Below are 22052 nucleotides of genomic sequence, written 5' to 3' on the forward strand. Positions count from 1 at the left end.
GCCTTTCCGCAGCCCCCCAGCCCTCGCCAGCCCCCCTCTGGGGAAGCGGGAGCGGCCGAGAGCTGGCCAGGTGGATGGGTGGAGCCGGCCGCGCCGAGGAAGCTGTCGGGGTGGGCGCAGGATTAAATAACAACAGGCTCTTGAGCCGCAGAGGAAATGGAAATGGCTGGGGTTCCTTTCATTGCTGTTAATGAAGGGGGGGGGCGGATAGTATCAGCCCAAGCCTGTGAAAAGCCGGTGCCATTAGGCCTGACTCGGGGAAGGCAGGGTGGCCCCGCCGCAGGTCCTGCTCCGCCCTAGGACAGAGGAGGCTATGGCCTCCGGGGAGTCCGAGATAGGGGGTGGCTTGGATGCGGGGATTAGAGCAGGGCCTCGGCCTGGGCCTGAATCGCCTGTAAAGTGTGTCTTTCCACTGTACTGGCCTCACGGGAAGATTGTAAGGCAGTCTTTTTCTTCCTGCGCCACTATAGGACTGCACTTGGCTGTTGTCACAGGAACCAATGAAAGACTTCCAGCCCAGGGAGGAGGCCTGGAGCTGGGGCTGGGGTTCTTGAGACAGGCAGCTCAGACCAGAACCCAAGGTCACCGAGTCCTAGTCTAAAATGCCTTCTCACCGTTCAGACTCACCTCTCTGTGATTACTTGACCCAGCTCCTGGGAACAGAGCAGACCCTCCCCTAGGGGACCTCAGCTTTCCTTTTAGGGCCAAGAACTTCCCCTAAAGCCAAGAGAAAAACTCTTCACCAGGACAGTGGGAGGATTTTAGAGCTGCTCAGGACTTCCTACTAATGATATTGAAATTCCATATCACTGTCTCCATTTGTCAGATGTAGAAATTGAGGCCAAAGGTCTTGCACCTGGTAAATGGAAGAGCTAGTAAACTGTAGGGCTGATTTTCTAGGTCTTTACAGCCCGTTTTTTTTCTACTTTGCTACCAAGCCTGCTCAGCATCACAGACCTAAAAACCATTTTCTTGCATGTCATTTAAGCACTTTAAACAACAAAAGTTGAAGCAGTAATTTTCCAGCTAGTGCTCACCCATGGTCCTTGCTCAAACAATTAGAAGGATGGGAATAAATAAATCCCTTTTAATCTATGGCAGAAAAGGAGGGGGGAGATTGATGTTCTGCTTCTTTTATTAGAAAAATTGGCCAAGGGACAAATAGGGTTGCTTTTCATGGTTGTGGGGGTGAGGGAAAACTTCCCTTTTGCCTCAGAAGGTTTGCTGAAAGATCAACTCACAGTAAGGCAGATTAATAAGAGAAAGAGATTTACTTACCTCTTGCAGGGGGAGAATCACAGAGTGATTGCCCAGTATCCCAGTGGGGTCCAGAAATGTATATACCCTCATCTTAGAGGGGAGGGAAAGATGAGGAATACAGGTAATTTTGTTTAGAGGCAATAAATGGTTATTAGGGAGGATGAATAGATACTTGAGAGAATGAATGGACGAGGGGAAACAGATTGACTTGTAAATGATTCTCTTTGGAAATTAAATTAACCTGAGACAGGTATATTTACAATGATTTGGGCCAGGTCTGGTTGCATTCTTCATCTTCTTTCCTGCAATACATTAAGATAATGGGGAGGGGAAGGGAAGTCAATTGTTCTTTTTGATGGGTCTGGTTTTTTTTTTTTTTTAAAGGAAGAGGGAAAGCTCCTTCCAATGCCTGTTGATTTCTAAGGGTCTTTAATTCAAAATATTATTTCTACCAAGGAGCCATATTTGGGGATGAAATTTCCTGATCTCCTTCATAGTCTTTTCCTCAGCTTTCCAGAAGGAGGCAGGCGAGGAGACCCCAGCCCATGGTGAGCTGGGAAGGGGCTTCTGAAGCCTGAGTACTCTGTGGTTGGGAGTGTCTGGGAAGGCTCTGGAGGCCATCTTCTGGTTCTGCTTGGAACCTGACCTGAGGAGTGGTTTGTGGCAGCAATTATGAGAAATTCATTGGCTCATTCATCCATTCATCATTTCTGTGCTGGGGCCTGCCCTGACTCTGAGGACTCAGTGGTGAGGGACAGATAGGCCTCCCTGCCCGTAGGAACCTCACAGTCTCTGGAGGAAACAGACTATGCAATGTGAGGATACGATCTGTGCTGGGAGAGGGAAGTCAGCATGCTCTGAGGGTGTGTATGTGGAAAAGGACCTGATTTTGATTTGGGCATCAGGGAGTATCTCTCTGAGATGGGGCTTGTATTAATAGCTGTGCATGGAGACTGAAGGGAGGCTGGAAGAGACATCGCAGGCAGAGGGAGCATGGGTGGAGGCCCTGGCTGGGAAAGCCTGGCACGGTGGAGGCACTGGCAGAAGGCCTCTGTGGCCACAGCTTTATGAGCAAGGTTGGAGTGAGCCTGGTGAGAAGTTCAGATATCATCCCACTAAGGGTTTTAAGCAGGGTGTGACACACTCTGATTTGTATTTTAAACCTCTCCAGCAGCCCTGGGGTCAGTGATTGGGGGGTGAGGGGACAGAATGAAAGATGGTGGGGAATGCCAAACATTTGCTCCTTGGCAGGTCAAAGACACCACATTCATTCTTTCGGATTGGGCAGCTGGTAGGCCTGTGTTGGATTTGTTTTCCTACCTCATCTAACTGTTCATTCCAAAGCTACTCACTGTCTTCTCCGGGTATAAGTTTTCTGCTAGAGGCAAATCCTAACAGCCTTGCATTCCCACCCAGGCTAATGACAGTCTTTTCACCCCAACCCCAATATAAACGGCTTTACCCCATGAGATCCTGGCCAAGTGAGGTCAGCTCTGGACTTTGCTCTTTTATTAAGCTCCTGGCCTTGCCAGGGTGAGTTAGTGGGAGTGAGGAGAGGCAGGAATTCCAATTCAATTACAGACATTTATGGAGCGTTTACTGTGTGCAGCAGCATGTTTTTATATGTGATGTTGCTTTAGAAAGCTGTGTCCTGATCTTATCACCCGTCTTTTCCAGATAAGAAGTCCAAGGCTCCATTTTATTTATTAATTACACAAAAAATTGCTCTGTACTTCCTGTGTGTCAGGCATAGTGCCAGGTGTTAGAGTTACAGTGATAAAAGAAAGGGACAGACCCAGCTACTCGGGAGGCTGAGGCAGGAGGATCACTTGAGCCTAGGAGTTTGAGGTTGCAGTGAGCTATGATGATGCCACTGCAGAGCGAGACCCTATCTCAAAAAAAAAAAAAAAAAAAGGAAAAGAAAAGAAAAAGAAAGGGACAGACATTATTTTTGCCTTCATGGAGCTTACAGTCAGTGGTGATGCCATGAGGAGGAAATGGAGAAGGTGGGAATGGGATGTGCTTTCCCCTGTAATCTAGATCAGAACCCTCATTCATTTCTACGTTCAATTGACATTTCTCAACCTTATATCAAGTACTAAGCAGTAGAAGCAAAGCCCCACTACCCAAACATGATCTGCCCCCACCTACATAGAAATTCTGGAACTGCTGTTTCTAGTCAAGTAGGAGAGATAGACATTAAACAAATAATTGATCAAAGAAGGACTTAATTACAGTTAACGTCAATGGTGCATACAAAGTACAGCCTATTTTTGATCTTTCTATAAATGGAATTATACAGTATATACTTTGTGTGTATGAGATTCACTCATATTTTTGCATGTATTGTAATTTCTTCTTCACTGCTGTATAATATTCCATTGTCTAACTATACAGTACTACAATATATTTATCCATCCTATTGGTGGTGGACATTTAGATTGTTTCCAGTGTTTGCTTTTTAAGAATACTATTTCTGGACCGGCACGGTGGCTCACGCCTGTAATCCCAGCACTCTGGGAGGCTGAGGCGGGCGGATCACTTGAGGTCGGGAGTTTGAGACCAGCCTGAGCAAGAGTGAGACCCCATCGCTACTAAAAATAGAAAAATGAGACGGGCGTGATTGCTCATGCCTATAATCCCAGCTACTGGGGAGGCTGAGGCAGGAGAATCGCTTGAGCACAGGAGTTTGAGGTTGCTGTCAGCTAGGCTGATGCCACGGCACTCTAGCCCAGGTGACAGAGAGAGACTCTGTCTCAAAAAAAAAAAATACTATTTCTATTTCTATGAACATTTCTGTATATGGCTTTTGTTGAAACCTGTTCGTATATCTGCAGATATATGTTGAAGACTGACTCAGCGTTAGTAGGTAGTTATCCAAGGTGGTCTTACCAATTCACACTCTGCAATGTTCTATTCAGTGCCTTCTTACTGCCCCACTCTCAGGCTAGGTCCTGTGCGAGGAATGAATCTGGGAGTAGTGGCGGGTAAGGTTCATGATGTGAGCTCATGGCATGAATCTCAGCGTGTGTAGTGATGGGAAGCACAAGTCCTGCAGTCAGCTAGGCCTGGGTTTGACTCTCACTCGGCTTTTCTACCTATCTACTACCTTTGTGACTTTGGGCAGGTCACCCAACGTCACCTAGCTTCAGGTCCTTTATCTATAAAATAGTATAAGCGTAGTTGCTCTTATCTCATTGGGTATTTCACCCATCCCTTTATTTGAGAAATGTTTACGGAATGCCTGCTGGACTCTGTATTGGCCACTGAGAATTTAGGAGTAGATAAGACAGATGGGGCTTTGCCCTCACGGAATGTACATTTTAGTTAGGGAGACAGACGATAACCAAGCAAACAAATAATTAAGATAATCTGAGGTAGTGATATCTGCTATGGGGGCAATGAAGCAGAGTGCTGTGGTGGAGCAAGGGGGTACCGGTGGCAGGGGAGTCAGGGAGGTGAGCTGAGACTCATGCCCAGAAGGAGGCGGCCTGGCTTGGATCTGAAGGAAGGGCACTTCAGGCAGAGGGCTAGCTAGTGCCAAGGCCATGAGGTAGGAATCAGCTTGGAGTGTGTGAGGAGCAGGAAGAAGGTGGACTGTGCTGGAGCTAACCGACCAAGGGGGAAGGCTGTTTAAGGCAGCTGAAATAAGCAGGACAGGTCATGTAGGGCCTTGAAGGCCACAGTAAATAGTTGGGATTTTAAGATCAACGGAAAGTCATTGGATGCTTTTAGGCAGGGGACCAACATGAGTTAATTTACAGGAATATTTTGTTTTTGTTTTGTTTTTTAGATAGGGTCTCACACTGTTGCCCAGGCTGGAGTGCAATGGCATCATCATAGCTCACTGCAACCTCAAACTCCTGGGCTCAAGCGATCCTTCTGCCTCAGCCTCTCAAGTAGCTGGGACTACAGGCAAGCACCACCACGCCCAGCTAATTTTTCTCTTTTTTGTAGAGTTAGGGTCTCGCTGTTGCTCAGGCTGATCTTGAACTCCTGGCCTCAAGCGATCCTCCCTCCTCGGCCTCCTGAAGTGCTAGGCTTATAGGCTTGAGCCACCGCACTGGCTTTACATGAAGGTTTAAAAGAGATATATGTCAAGAACTTAGCACAGAGTCTGGCATATAATGATGTTCAGTGTTAGTGGCTGCTACTGTTATTATTGTTATCATCAGTGGCCTTAAAGAACCTAAAAATTTTCATCCTCTTTGAGGGTGAGGAAGCCAAGGCATAGAGCCATTACCATCCACATGTAAAGTCAATCAAATCAGAGAGCAGGATGTAGATTTTTATTAATCAGAGGAAATGCTTTTGGTCCTTTTCCCAAGGGAGAATTTTGAGGCAGAGAGTTTTCTCTATGGTTAGCAATTGTTTGGAACCAACCAAACTCAGTTCCTTCAGCACCACTTTGCCAAAATGCCTGGAGTTCAGTCACTTGGGTGCCATTGGCTGTGGCCTCAGCCACCCTTTGGGATCCTTGGAAGGCATATGATTGATTCTTCAATCCATCTGCCCTTGCTCTGGGTCTGATGGGCCAGGGGTGGGGAGGGGCTCCAGGGCTCCCTGTCCTTCACCTTGAGCGCCCACCAAGTTTGCTGAGATACCTGGCCCATCTGCCATCCCTGACTTGGAGGCTCTCCCACCACAGTCTTGGCATATAAAAGCCGAGGGGCTGTTTTTATGTCCAGGAGAGGCCTTTGAAAGAAGTTGCCCTTAATTCTCTGACACAGAGAAATGGTAAGTGAATAATTTGTAAATGAATAAATGCAAGTTGTGTAATGAAACTGGGCAAGGCTTCTTAGGGTATTTAGCAATTGTTTCTGGACAAAGTGCCCTTCACTTGGTAAGGATGGCTCATTCCCTCATTCATCAGTATTTATTGAGCTTCTTGGTGCCAGCCACTATACAGCAGTGAGCAACTGTATGTCCCACTAGATTGAAGGTTCCGGTCTAGTGGGACATACATTCATCAAACAACTGAACAAACATAAATAGAACATGACAACAGTGCTAAGTGCTCTGCAGTAAAGGTAGTAATGCCCTAAAGGTATATAATGAGGATAGGGAGTTTGGGAAAGTTCCTCTAATAAGTGACATTTCAGTTCAAAGCTAAAGGATGAGTGGTTTTAAGTGGGTTTGGAGTGTGAAGTGAGTATTCCAGGCAGAGAACAGCATAAGCAGAAGTCCTGAGGTTGGAGGGAGCATGGTGAATCCAAAGAAATAAAGGAAAGACTAGTGTGACCGAAGGGCTGAAAATGACATGGACCCTGGTCCCAGAAAGAGCTGGAGATATGGGGGAGGTAGACAGTGCTGAGGATAGATCACAGAAGGCTTTGGAGGCTGCGTTCAGGATCTGCAGTTTTATCCTTCTCAAGGACTATGGGATGCTATTAAAAGGGCTTGAAGCTGTGGATATGTGTATGAGTGTGTGTGTGTTAGGGGGTGGCAAGATCTAATTCTCGATTTTAAAAGCTTATTCTGGCCACAGTGTGAAGAATGGATTGGAGGGGCCACAGTGGATTCTGGTAACTGCCCACCTCCATGCTGCCCCTTCAGTTCTAGGAGTGATAATGGAACTTTGTTTTCCCTAGTTGCAAGGTGCTGCTCTATCCTTGTAGTCTCCTCACACTCTGCAAAGTAGGTAGGTTATGTTTGCAAATAGTTCCTTTATCAAACTGTCCTCAGATGATCAAACGTGTTGTGCTTGGCTTTATGGAGAAATCTCACTGGCTGGATAAAAGCAGGAGGAAAGTTTAGCAGTTCTGTAACTCTTTAGTTTTACTTGTGACACCCGTGCATTACTGGAGTTCGTTCTCTACGGAGTCTGACAAGCTTTGTCTTTTCAGTGCAGAGCAGTATGTTTGAGTTTGCTTGTATTAATATAACTACTAAAAATGACTGAATTAGTTAGATTTCTTTCTATCTTATTTCCTGCTATTTGTCCTGATTTTTATTTTTGTGTTTCTTCTACTTTCTCGTCCTTATGGATTGAGGGTTTTTTTTTTAAGCATCCCCATTTTTTTCTCCCGTTGATTACCTTGGAAGTTGGAGTCTCTCTGCCTATTCTTTTAGTGGATCCTCAAGATATTTAAAAGTTAATCCCAGTTCCTACCCTCCTAAACAATATAAGAACCTTAAACTGCATGAACTTCAATCTCTGCCCTCTCCCCCAGCCTCCACACATACACACATTTATATTCTGTTATCCGATGGTTTCATTCTATCCTTTTTTCTCCCCTCGGCACATTAAACATGATTATTGTTTCTTTATGCAGCCAAATGTTGCTCACATTTACCCACAGAACTACTGGTCTCTTTGTTCATTGTTCCTTTTTATAAGAGCATCCATCTGAGATTGCTTTGCTTCCGCCTTGAAATTCATCCTTTGAATTTCCCTTAGTAAAAGAGTCTGTTCATAGTAAATTCTGTCAGTTTTTAGTGGTTTGAAAATGACTTTATTTTACCCTCATATTCGAATTCTTGAATAGAATTCTTGGTTGCCAGTTATTTTGTCTCAGAACACAGAGAATAATACTGTTCTGCTGCATGCCAGCCTCCACTGTGGCTACTAAGAAGTCTACAGTAAGTCTAATTGTAGCCTCTTTGTAATTGATCTGTATTTGTCTCAGACCCTGTGCAGTTTCACTATAATATATCTAGTTGTGAATTTCTTTTTCTTTATCTTTGTTGGGATTTCTGAACCCAGAATTTGGTGTCTTCCAGCAATTTGGAAAGATTTTCAGCAGGGCCAGTACTAATATGAAATTACTGAGGCACCTGGGGGACAGAATTTAAGAAGATGTTCATTATTGAGGTTGTGCAAATGTAGGCTTGGCCCTGAGAGTGAGTGTCTAAATAAAATGTTATGCCCTGGGCACCTAACTTACCTCACTGTACTCTCTCTGTCCTGATTCTCCACAAACATAATACCTTTTCTTCCTTATTCTGTTATTTATTAAATACAATTAAATATGTATTACATTTTCTCATTCTATCTTTCAGTGTCATATAGGTTGTGCTTCATATTTTTTATCTCTTTATGTCTCTGGGTCACATTCTAGGTTTCTGCAGATCCATCTTTCAGTCAATGAGTTCTGCTTTTAACAGTGTCTAATCTGCTATTTAACCCATCCTAGTTGTTTTTGTTCTGTTTTTGTTTTCCAAATTGACTTCATTATTTTTTACAGTCTTTGACTCATATATTTAAGCCTCACATTTATTTCTTGAAATATATTAAATATATTTATTTATGTTCTTTACTTAGTAATCTCTATATCTCATATTTTTGTGGGTCTGATGATGGCTATGTGTTGTTTCTACTGGCTCTCACCCATGGTGCCTTGTTTCCTTGTTTGTTTTGTGATTCTCAACTTTAAGCTCAAGTTTCTTGGAACTTTATGGACATTCCTTGAAGCATGGGTTAAAATTGCAGTTCTCCAGAGAGGATTTGCATTGGCTTTTACCAGTTACTGGGGTTTATTCCTACCAGGAGCTCCTTAAGTTAAAATTTCTGCTTGAGGTTTTTCAAACTACATAGGGTACAGGTAGCATGAATCAGACTGCAGACTCATGGGAAGGCTGGTTTCTAGTTAGGAATTTTCAGGGATATTTTTTCTTCTTCATCTAGTATCAAGATTGGTCAAATGAATTTTTTTGATGCCCCAACTGTGCCATGGGTTTATTTCTCACTCATCCTCCCACAGAGAATGTCATACTTTGTGGATCCTTTGGCAAGTTTTCTATTAGACTCCTTACTCTGCATAGGGAGCTTTGTCTTCTGTCTGCCTTACCTCTTGCATTCATCAAAATGGAAGCTTCAAGTCATCAAGTTTTGGCAGATACCCTCAGTCTAAAGCTGTCTTGTACATTCACTTATGTTTCAGAGCTCCCCTTTTCTTTTTCTTTTTTTGGAGGGGCAAGAATCTCTGCATATTCCTTACTTTTTTTTGCCAGTTCAGCAATGCATTTTTGGAAAAAAAAAAAAAGATGTATTTTATACAGTGTTTGGGGTTTTGTTTCATTGGAAAGTTGTCCAGGGTACCACCATACTGTTAGAAACTGAACAAATTGCTTTACATTTTCAGAGAGAGAGAGAGAGAGAGAGAGAGTAGAATGATGTAGTATAAAGAGTTTTGAGGCTAGACTATACTGGGTTCAAATCCACATTTAATTCTTGCAAGAACTTTATAATGTAGGTACCATTATTATCACCATTTTATATGTCAGGAAAGCTGTGTAAAGCCACAGGAGGAAACCAAGAACCAAACTCAAGTGAGAGACACTGGAACCTGTGCTTTTAAGCTCAGTACTGTTCTATCTTTCTAACAGAACAGGCTAGTGAGGCCTAAAAAGTCAATATTTATCTAAATATAAATGTACTGTAATATTTAATCTGTGGGGAAAAACAAGTTATAATCAAAACACAAGGCAACAGACACAGTGATTTTGGAATCCCCTAGAAGTTTCTTTCTTTCTTTCTTTCTTTCTTTCTTTCTTTTTCTTTCTTTCTTTCCTTTTTTTTTTTTTTTTTTTTTTTTTTGAGACAGAGTCTCACTGTCTTGCCTGGGCTAGCGTGCTGTGGCATCAGCCTAGCTCACAGCAACCTCAAACTCCTGGGCTCAAGCGATCCTCCTGCCTCAGCCTCCCAGGTAGCTGGGACTACAGGCACGCGCCACCATGCCCGGCTAAGTTTTTCTATTTTTATTTGTTTGGCTAATTTTTTTCTATTTTTAGTAGAGACGGGGTCTCGCTCTTGCTCAGGCTGGTCTCGAACTCCTGAACTAGCCCAGAGTGCTAGGATTATGGGCGTGAGTCACCGTGCGCGGCCTCAGCCCTAGAAGTTTCTGGATTAGCTATGAGGGATGAAAGAGAGGGCAGAATTAAAGATGACTCCACACTTTTGAGTACTGACCGCAAAGATGGTGCTTGTAGGCATAGGGAAGTCAGGAAGAAAGCTGTGTTTTTTGTTTTGTAACAGTGTCCTCATCTCTAAAGCAAGGTGGTTGGGCTGACCTTCAGTGATTCTGTGGTTCTAGACCTCGGGGCTTAAGGATTGGCAAAACAGTCTGGGGGAATTGTCTGGCAGGCATTTGGAATTCGGAGCTGGAGTCTGGATCAGAATCCAGGCCTCAGGCTGGGGACATGTCGACCTGAATGGGATACTGGGGAGGGTACGGACTATAGTTGCAGCCATGGAGATAGATGGATAGAAGATGGCAGCTCCTTGGAGTAATGACTCCATTCAGGGGAGGTATTATTTGCTAGGGCTGCCATAACAAAGTACAACAGACTGGGTGGCTTACACAACAGAAATTCATTTTCTCACAGTTTTGGAGGCTAGAAGTCTGAGATCAAGGTGTTGACAGGGTTGGTTTCTTCTGAGACTTCTCTCCTTGGCTTGTAGATGGCTGTTTTCTCCCTGTGTCTTCTCGTGTTCTTCCCTCAGTCAATGTGCTAATTTTTTCTTGTTATAAGGACACTAGTCATATTGGATTAGAGCCCACCCTGCTGACCTTGTTTTAACATGATTACCTCTTTAAAGACCATATCGTCAAATGTGGTCATATTCTGAGGGGCATGTGTGGTGAAGGGTAGGGCTTCAACATGAATTTTTGGGGAACACAATTCAGCCCATAGCAGGAGACAAGAAGCAGGGACTGAGACAGGAGGTTGACAGAATAGTGCAGTCACCCAGAGAAGCTGAAGGTGCTCCTAGAGTGCAATCACGTGTTCAGCGTTGGCTGGGCGTGGTGGCTCACACCCGTAATCCTAGCACTCTGGGAGGGCAAGGTGTGAGGATAGCTTGAACTCAGGAGTTCAAGACCAGCCTGAGAGAGAGCGAGACCCCGTTTCTACTAAAAAATAGAAAAATTAGCCAGGCATTCTGGTGCATGCCTGTAGTCCCAGCTACTCAGGAGGCTGGGGCAAGGGGACTGCTTGAGCCCAGGTGTTTGAGGTTGCAGTGAGCTATGATGATGCCACTGCACTCTACCCAGGGAGACAGAGTGAGACTCTGTCTCAAAAAAAAAGTGGATCATTTGAGCTCAGGAGTTTGAGACCAGCCTGAGCAAGAGTGAGACCTCGTCTCTACTAAAAATAGAAAGAAATTATATGGACAGCTAAAAATAATATATATAGAAAAATTAGCTGGGCATGGTGGCACATGCCTATAGTCCCAGCTACTGGGGAGGCTGAGGCAGGAGGATCGCTTGAGCCCAGGAGTTTGAGGTTGCTGTAACCTAGGCTGACGCCACGGCACTCTAGCCCGGGCAACAGAGTGAGACACTCTCTCAAAAAAAAAAAAAAAAAAAAAAAAAGCCCCATGTTGTAGAGAGGTAGTGAGGGGCAAGAATGGAGGGAAGAGCACTGGCTTAGTGCAGGTGCTGCCTGAGGACTGCCTGCTCGGGAGCCATTTCAGCCGCAGGGCGGAGGCCAGGCTGCCAGGAGCTCAGGCACAGGGCAGCATGGTGAGGGTGGAGGGGCAGGGCATGACACTGGATACTCTGTACAGGTTTACTGAATGAATAAGTGAGTTTCTTTTTCTCACTCCTCTGATATTCCAAGGTCCTGGAACTGGGTTTTTCTTTAGAAACCCCGAGGTGAGTGAGGGATGCATTCTAGGACCCTGACCCTGAACTTACTCATCTTATGTGACTGGGCCCTGAGGACAAGCCAGAGAGAACAGGACATCTTTTCTGCTACGATAGGATGGACAAGGGGGGCGGGGAAAGGGAGAGGACAGACAGGGAGGAAAAGGAAAGGGGAGGAGGAGGAGGGGGAGGAAGAGGGAGAAGGAGGAGAAGCAGCAAGTAGTGAGTGAAAAGCAAACCAAACCACATTGTCACTAAGCTGCCACAACCATAAAGAAAAGAATGGGGTGACATATGACCTTGGAGAGGCCTTGGGGGCCATTTTGCAAGTTTCCTGTCTGCCCTCCAGAAAGGAAGAGGTTGTTCATTCATTTATTTAAAAAAAAAATTCTACTTAAGTACCTACTCTGAGTCGGGTACTGTGCTAGGCCAGAGGGAGACATCAGGGAAGCAGACATCAAATATTTACCGCCCGCTTATGTAACACCACGTCCCGTGTTAAGCACGCGGTGTACATCCTGCTCTCAAGGACAGTCTAAGACGCCGACTGCTGGGGTGGCGTTTCTGCCGACAGGGAAAGGGCTCACTGAAGCTCAGGATGGTTTGGAAACTCGCTGCAGGTCCCAGAGTGGCCGGTAAGCAGTGTGGACGCAGTCCACGGCCACCTCTCCAGCTTCCCCGGCCCCAGAGGCCCCCCCAGGGTCCGGTCAGTGGCTGGCTTGGGGTCGTGGATGAGTCAGGCCGAGCCTGGATAAGCAGTCCCAGTTCCTGCCATCCCTTCCTGTCCTTGGCCTGAGAAAGGACAGGCGTAGGGGACAGATGTGGGCCGGGACAATAGTGCCACGTCATTGCTGAGGAGAGGCCTGTGTTCACCTCCTCCCAGCCACCGCCCGAAGCTAGTCTCAGCTGCTGTCCTTGTCGTCACCCTTACATCCCTCTCGGCCCCACTGAAAACAGCTGGGATTGTGTCTCACGAATGAAAAACGCGTTTCCTTCCTTTTCTGGGGCTTCCTCGGGGCTACCTGAGAGCACAACTGGTTTCTGAAATTCAATTCCCAAATGCCCAGGATTTCCCGTGTGGTTCCAGAGAAAGGGGAAGCGTGGTTTTCGTGAGCTCCTTTGGGTGGGATCATGAGGAAACGGTCCAGTGACCTCTTCCTTCTGTTGTGAGCTGAGGAGGAAGGTGGCCATGCCACTGACCGCCCTGTGAGTCAGATGCAAGGACTAAACGCTGTGTAGAGGTGGAGAACTTGGGAAGGGAAACCAAATTTGAAAAATTGCTCCCGTTCTTTTCTAATTTGGCACTCAGAATCCTTAAAGGCTTAAGGAGTCCACAGAGATCTCTCTACAAGGATATTCATCATAATGTTTAGTGGTAGCAACCTGAATTTCCACCTGGAGGGGACGGATCAAGTCCAAGATGGCTGATCTCTACCAAGAAAACCAATGTTGCTATTAAACAGTGTCTCACACCTGTAATCCCAGCACATTGGGAGACCGAGGCGGGAGGGTCTCTTGAGCCCAGGAGTTGGAGACCAGCCTCAGCAATATAACGAGACCCCATCTCTACAAAAAAAATAATAAAAAAATTAGCCGAGCATGGTGGCGCACACCTGTAGTCCCAGCTACTTGGGAGGCTGAGGCAGGGAATCACTTGAGGAGTTTGAGGCTGCAGTGAGCTATGATGACACCACTGCACTCTAGGCCCGGCAAAAGAGCGAGACCCTGTCTCAAACAAACAAGTGTGTGGTGGACCTATTAGGTGTAGATACATAAAGGTGTTCAAGACCAATTGTTAAGTGAATAAAGCCGGACAAAAGACAGCACATGTGTGGGTATATGCTCCTGTGGCCGTGGACGATATTTGGAAATACACAGAAGAAACTGCTAACTGGTTACTTCCAAAGAGTAGGAATGGAGGTTTGGATGGGGAGTGAGACTTTTGCTCTTCACTTTACACTCTTCTGTATTTAAAACATTTTTCTTAATAATGAGCATCTATTGCTTTTATAATACAATGATAATAATAAGAAAGAAAGGCTTAAGAAGGTGCACAAACCAGAGATACCAGAACAATTCAGCACTGTACCCAGCAGTGCTGAGGGCAGGAGGAATGATGAGGTGTGGCTGGAAATGACCTTGCATGGTGGAATTTGTCCCTGGCCACTGCTTGCAGAGGTATGCTTTGACCAGCCAAGGGTGGACACAGAGGCAGGGACTGGCAGGAAATCAGTATTTGCGAGGTTGACTTAGTGACAGAATGAATAAAACAAAGTCAAGGCCAAAGTTCAACTCCAAGAACAGGGATTAGAATGTCTATTATGACAGTAGCTAACAGATACCGAGTACTTAACTGTGTATCAAAGCAATGCGCAAATTGCTTTCCCTAGCATTATCTCACTTAATCTTCACAACCCTATGAGGTAGCACTGTTATTATCCCAGTTTACAGACGAGGACACTGAGGCTCAGGAGGTTTAAATTACTTGCCCAAATACACACAGTAATTGGTAGGGTTGGGATTTAACCCAGATATGTCTGTTTCTGGAGGCAGCTTCCTTATCACCTGCTGAATGCTAGTATGTGTTGAACTCTCAAACATCCTATGTCTTTGCCATCAACGAGCACCCAGGCTGGTTGGGGGAAGACCACACTAACCTATGTAGACTGGATAGTGTTTTGGATAAGGCACCACCTGGATCTAATTGGGCTGCAAGGATGGTAAGTACTATTTGGATTTTAAAGTTGGGGAGAGTGAGGCCTGAAGTTGTTGATGAAGGTCTTCTGCAGGGGGAGAGATTGAGACCAGGTTTGGAAGGAGGGGTTGCATTAAGAGAGGGGTGGGGAGAACATTCCAGAGAAGAGAATGCACAAAGAGTACGCAGTGTGTTCTGTTGTTTCTGACACAGTGAAGCTCCTTGCATCACCAGAGTGAGAGCTGGGTGTTGCAGTAAGAGAGCTGGCGTGTGTAGGGAGGGAAAACAAAGAGCATTAGAAGTAATTCTGAATGCTGAAAACCAGCGGAGGAGTTGTGACAACAGGAAAGGAAATTAGGAGCCTCGGAAGGTGTTTTGGGCAGTGACGAGACGATATGAAAAGTGTAACTTCGGAGAGATGAATCTGAGAGAGGGGTCAAGGTGACCAGGACGAAGGGAGGGAGTGATGTGAAATCCTCCTGTGATGGTGGCCTTGATGGGGGCGCCAGCAGGGGGGCGCCAGCAGGAGACGTGCACGGAAGGGCCGGCGTGAAAGCTGCTCTAGAGGGAGAGGGGCACTGGGTTTGGAAAGAGACAGACGATCCCGGAGAGGGTCCAGGCCAGGTAATTCCAGGTGTCCAAAGGAGGATGTTTATGTCTGTGACGGGGAATTGGGAGAGGGTCTGGTTGGCTACTGGAAGGAGGGTGGAGTGCGAAGAGATAATGAATTGGGTTTTCATTCCAAACCTCCCTTCTTCCCAGGATGGTAAAGACAGCTTAGGGACTTTTTCTCTGTTAATTTTCTTAGTAGCATAATGCATAGGACTTTGTCTGGACCAGTTTATTCATTCAACAGCTCTTTCTTTTTTTTTTTTTTTTTTTGAGACAGAGTCTCGCTCTGTTGCCCTGGGCTAGAGTGAGTGCCATGGCGTCAGCCTAGCTCACAGCAACCTCAAACTCCTGGGCTTAAGCGATCCTCCTGCCTCAGCCTCCCGAGTAGCTGGGACTACAGGCATGCGCCACCATGCCCGGCTAATTTTTTCTCTATATATTTTTAGTTGGCCAGATAATTTCTTTCTATTTTTAGCAGAGACGGGGTCTCGTTCTTGCTTAGGCTGGTCTCAAACTCCTGACCTCGAGCGATCCACCTGCCTCGGCCTCCCAGAGTGCTAGGATTACAGGTATGAGCCACCGCGCCCGGCCCAACAGCTCTTTCTTAAGCTGTCATTTTGGTCTGGGTATTGGGAACATAGCAGTTAGCAGAGCAGACCTGGACCCTGTTCTCACAGGAAAGAGATATCAAGCAAGACATTATAAGAGTTCTTTCTGTGCTTCTAGTATCAAGGTGGCATTTTCCTTTCCCGGAGCAATCCTATTGTCTACCCCAAATCTGGAGCATGCACCAAAGGGTAAGGGCATTTGTCAAACATTTTATTATAGATTGTATCTTTTAATAAAAATATTCCATCATCATTCATCTCTTCCTCTATTCTACAAATGAGTGGCACTCTGGCTATGACTCGGACAGAGGACACAGACAAGTAAGCAGGTAGTGATCGTATGGTGTAACAAGTGTATCGGGAGGGCAGGCACCAGGTGTTGCGGGAGCTCCTAGGAGTCCTATCTTCCCAGCCTTGGAGGGGCAGGTGGCCAGGCAGGGAAATTTCCCTGATGAGAATAGTGAGGTGTTAGCTACTCAGGGCAGAGGTAAGGATGGGGTACGTGTTCCATGCAGAAAGAACTTCAAAGACCTGGACAGTAGAGAGGCCTAAGCTTGTTGGGGAGCAGAGGCAGTGATGCTGGGAAATGATTTACAATCCTAGCAAAACAATCAATTAAAATGTGAAGACAGAATAAAGTAAAGACATTTTTGGATATGCAAGGTCTGAAAAAATTAACCTCCTATGTACCTCTTCCTAGGAAGCTAGTGGAGGACGTGTACCAACAAAACCAAGGAGTAAGCCAAGAGAGTAGACAACATGAGAATAACTGCATGAGCTCAGGTAGGCAGAGGCTAGATCAAAAGGGTTGTACAGTCATGGTGAAGAGTTTGGACTTCATTATAATGCCAAAATTACTTAAAGTAATAACAGAATGATATTCTAAAATAGTGATTTCTCCCCCCAAATTTGAATCCTAGGGACCCTTTTGAGCAACTGTGTGACTGGCTTCAACTAGAAACAGTAGTTTTGATCTGTTTTTCATAGTTTGCATTCCTTTGCAAAGGGTTCTACTGCTTTTTTTTTTTTTTTAAACAGTCGTACTCTGTCACCCTGGCTAGAGTGCCGTGACATCAGTCATAGCTCACAGCAACCTCAGACTCCTGGGCTCAAGCAATCCTCCTGCCTCGGCCTTCTGAATAGCTGGGACTACAGGTGTATACAGGTCTACTGCTTTTCAAAAAGTCTGGAAGGCACTATACTAGAAAAATCTAAAAATGTGTATCATTACTACTTAAGCAGACTTGTGCAATTTGCAGGATTCCCAGAAGATCCTGAGGTCAAGAGGTTATAGGAATTTTAAGGCCTATGTTGGTGGCCATAGGGTTAAGAAGTTCCTGGAAGTAAATACACTGGGGCAAGGGGGAGGGGAGTATAGGAAGGTGAAATGGCCCAAGCTACTGAATTTCAGCAACACTTATTGGTCATTCTTCCTTCAGCAGCAAAGATGATCCCTAGACTATTTCTACTAGAACAGCTCTACTTACCACTTAAGTACTGAAGCTGCCTTTCCCAGGGACTTCCAGACTTCCAGCAAATAAATTTTACAAATGCAACATGGGGTGGAGGAAACACAGTATGGCCAAAGCTCCTCTCCTGCCAGATTTTGCCACAGCTGGAATAAGGCAGTATGTGTATGACTCGTGTGTGTGTGTGTGTGTGTGTGTGTGTGTGTGTGTGTGTTTTCAGTGAGCTCAGAAGAAATTTATGAGTATATTATATTTTAGCAAATCATGATTGAATCCAGAGCAAGGATCCAGGTGTTCCCTAAATCTGAAGCCAAAGAGAACTTTTTATTTATGGTTTTAGGAGACAGACATTTTCTTTCCAAAATCTGCATTTCAAGTACAAGGCTAAAAGATCTGCATACAAACCAAGCCCCATGTTACGATGTTTACTGGTTTTGCTAGCCATAAAAAAGGGCGTTCTCCAGTTCCCCATCAGCTGGGAGAAATCCTTCCCCACCCTCTCCTGACCAACCTCTTTCCCTCCCCCTAAACAAGTGAATTTTGAATACTACTCTAAAGTTGTTGGCTGGTGACCTGGAAAATTCCTTTTGCTTTGTTATGCTGTTAATGGCCCATCAGTTTAAACCTCCCATCCTCAGAAACTTTCTCTTAACTAGATTGGAGAAGGAGGAAGCAGAACTAAAAAAAACTATGAAAGAAAGGATTGCTATTGCAAAGGGTGTAGGGAAGATTCAATGGTGGTGCTGGGAAAACTAGACATTCCTAGGCAGAAAAATGAAACTAGACCCGTTTCTCACGATATACAAAAATCAACTAAAATGGATTAAAGACAAACCTGAAGAAAACGCTTCCAGACATTGGTCTGGGTAAAGATTTTATGCATTAGACCTCAAAAGGAAAGCAACAAAAGCAAAAATAGACAAATGGGATTATATCAAACTAAAAAGCTTCTGCACAGCAAAGGAAACAATCAACAAAGTGAACAGACAACCCACAGAATGGGAGAAAATATTTGCATTCATCTGACAAGGGGTTAATATTCAGAATATACAAGGAACTCAACAGCAAAAATACAAATAATCCAATTAAAATGAGCAAATAATTTGAATAAACATTTCTCAAAAGAAGACATACAGATGGCCAATAGGTATATGAAAAAATGCTGAACATCACTAATCATCAGGGAAATGCAAATCAAAAGCACAATGAAATAGCATCTCACCCCAATTCAAATGGCTATCATCAAAAAGACAAAAAATAACAAAGCTGGGTGCACTGGTGTGCACCTGTAGTTCTAGCTATATGAGAAGCTGAGGCAGGAGGGTTACCTGAGCCCAGAAGTTGGAGGCCAGCGTGACCACAAGCAAGACCCTGTCTCTAAACTGCTCCTCACAATACACAAATGCTGGCTAGGATGGAAGGTGGCGAGAACTCTTACACACAGTTGGTAAGAATGCAAATTAGTACAACCACTATGGAAAACAGTATGGAGGTTCCTCAAAAAACTGCAAATAGAACTACCATACGATGCAGCAATCCCACTACTGGGTATGTATCCACAGGAAAGGAAATCAGTATGTTGAAGAGATACCTGTGCCCCCATGTTTATTGCAGCACCATTCACAATAGCCAAGATACCAAATCAACTCAACTGTCCATTAACAGATGAATGGATAAAGAAAACGTGGTATACATACACAATGGAATATTTTCAGCCATAGAAAAGAACGAAATCCTATCATTCCTTGCAACATGGATGAGCCTGGAGCATATTATGTTAAGTGAAATAAGTCAGGCACAGAAATGTAAATACCACATATTCTCTCTCATATGTAGGAGCTCATAGAAATAGAAAGCAGAATAGTGGTTACTAGAGGCTGGGAAGAGGAGGGAGGAGGGGTGATAGGGAGAGGTTAGTTAATGGATACAAAATTATAGTGAGATGGGAGAAATGAGTTCTAGTGTTCTACGGTTAACAATAATATATAGTATATTTTTAAATAGTCAGAAGAGAGGATTTTGATTGTTCTCAACACGAAGAAATGATAAATGTTGGAGGTTATGGGCATGCTAATTACCCTGATTTGATCATTACACATCGTATACATGTATCAAAATATATGATACACCATAAGTATGTACAATTATTATGTGTCAATTAAAAATAAACTTTTAAAAAAGAATTCAGTGAAGGAAATGGTTCTGTAAATACCAATGCAGAAATATTAAACAAAATAGATTACAAATCAAATTTATTACAAAATAACTTTGATTTGCTAAGTTTTGATGAGACTAGAACTTGGAATACTGAATTGCACTCTCAATAATACAACTCTATTTTGTCATAGAAAAAATACCCGAAACAGTAATAGATAAAGAATAACAGCTCTATCTTCTCTTTCATCTCCGCTTGAAGACAAAATCCAAGGAAAACAGTCTACATGTTACTTCTAGAAAATGTTTCCATACAAATTATTGTTACTGAAGCATCAATTTTCTGTTTTATGGTCATTTTGTATACATTGGAAAGCATGTAGTATATGATGAAATTGCCCCAATAGTTTGAATGATGATAAAAAAATGTTTTACAGAGGTGGCTAGGCTCCAGATGAATGAAAGGAAGGAATTTCATATCTGTCTGTTACAGAAGCTAGCACAAGGACATATATAAGTAGGGCCTTATTGGATGATTTTAGATGAAGCAATAGCTCAAACATGTAAGATTTTGGTGGACACAGGTCTTCTGGAAGACCTCTAATTTCAGAGGCCAAGATTCATATTGATGTTTAAGGTGTGCAAGCTCATAGGTATATGAATGTCTGTCGATGGGCTACTTAGACGCCTACCTCTCTTATTCTCATTTGTAAGGTATAGTAAACAACTTCCTTCAATCTTTATTGTTAATTATGAAACTAACAATTACCACTTATTGTGTGTGCCAGGCACAGGGGTAAGGACTTTTCCTGTATTAGCTCATTTAATTCTCACCAACACCTCTATAAGGTAAGTTCTATTCTGATTCCCATTATAGAGAAGAGGAAACTGAGGCTTGGAGCAGACGATGGAGCTGGGAATCCCACCTGGGTCCTCTGTCTTCTTAGCTTATGCTCTTAACCATGACATTATGCTGTTTATAAACAACAAAGATCTAAGAAAACATAGATAAGAGGAAGCAGAGAGTGGCCAATTACTTCCTAGAGCATGACATTTCACCTTCTGCCGGTCACTTGGGTCATGTATTTGCTGAGTTATCAGGTCCTAACTGGAGGGAACAGTTCTGCAAATAATGTCATAAGCAGACCCCCTACCCCTAGGCTTTTGGATTTCTGGAGTAAGGTTCTGCCCACAAAGCTCTATTGTTTCTTTTCAGAGCTTGGACTGTCAGGTTCCATTTCTCAGCTTCCAGAAGAACAACACACAGACACAAAGGGAAGTCAGAGCCTTTGAACGCCAATGCCACCCCGTCACCCACCTCCACCACTGACAGCACCAAGCAGCACCCATGACAATTTTTCCATCTCACATGAGCTTTGTCATCTCTTACATCAATTGGAGCAGGTCTCAAATCCATCTTCTGTAACCCAGAAATTTCGTGGGACACTCGATGACTGCAGGGGAGCTGACTGACCAGGTAAGAGACTGTCACTGGAATGGCAGGCTCAGGAGAAAACAGCTGTGGGAGCACGATGGAACCGTTGACAGCAGCGGGGGAAAAAGTTGAAGGATGGCATTACCAGGTGTCTACCTTGGACAGGATTCCCAGGGCCCAGCATGGCTTTTTATTTTTATTATTTGTATATAGAAGTATCTTTATCGTTAAAAAATGAATACATGATTGTTGTCAACAATTTAAATAATACAGAGATTAATGCAGAGACAGTGAAAGTATGCCCTGAACACAACACCCCTGCTTTGGGTCCTTCTCTCCCCACGCATCTGCCCTGTCATCACTATTAGCAGCTTGGAATCTGTCCTTCCAGATGGTTTGGGGGCGGTGAGGGGAGTACACGTGTGCGTGCGTGTGGTGTGTTCATAAATATGAGTGAGAAGATCCCACTCTGTACCTTGCATGTTACGGGCATCTTTCTGGTCTATCCATACAGCTGTCTTCTTTTTAACAGCAGCGCCGTATTCCACTGTAACAACAAACTGTCTTCCTTTTCTTCTAATCTCTGCTTTAATAGATCTTTTACTTCCCTGGGGAACCTGTCCCAGCCTACACTTTTACCACGGCCTCCTCAGGGAACTGCACAAATGGGACGGTGGCCAAAAGGTGGAAAGGGCAGAGGCAGGTCCCCAGATGGGAGAGTGTGGAAGGCAGTGGGGGGGGGTGTATCCTATCCTGGCCATTACTGGGGTGCACAGGAAGTTCTTTCTTCTCCTCGCCTTGCCAGATGGTTCCTCAGTGTGGCTAAGGCGAAACCTCATGATTTATGGGAATCATTTCTGAAAATGACCAAGAGGATCAGTGCAGAGAAACGGAAAAGGCTGTTTTCTTAGGGTTACACTCTTACCTTTCAAGACCTCCACTCTGGGCACCTAGGCCAGTCCCCTGCCTCCATCCAAGATGTGTGAGCACCCCGTGCTCTTCTCTTGGTAGCTTCCCTGTGTGATTAACAACCCCATAGAAATTTGCTCCTGTCACTGGAAAGGCACTCCAGCTTAGAGGATGCAGGCTAGACCACTTATTAGTTGTGTGCCCGTGACCAAGTTCTGCATCCTTTCTATACCTCAGTTTCCTCATCTACAAAATGGGCATAATAATAATGCTTAATTTATTTGGTGGAGGTTTTCTTTGCAACTTAAATTAGAAAAAATA

Source organism: Lemur catta, chromosome 5 (genome assembly GCF_020740605.2).
Source record: "Lemur catta isolate mLemCat1 chromosome 5, mLemCat1.pri, whole genome shotgun sequence".
NCBI lineage: Eukaryota > Metazoa > Chordata > Mammalia > Primates > Lemuridae > Lemur > Lemur catta.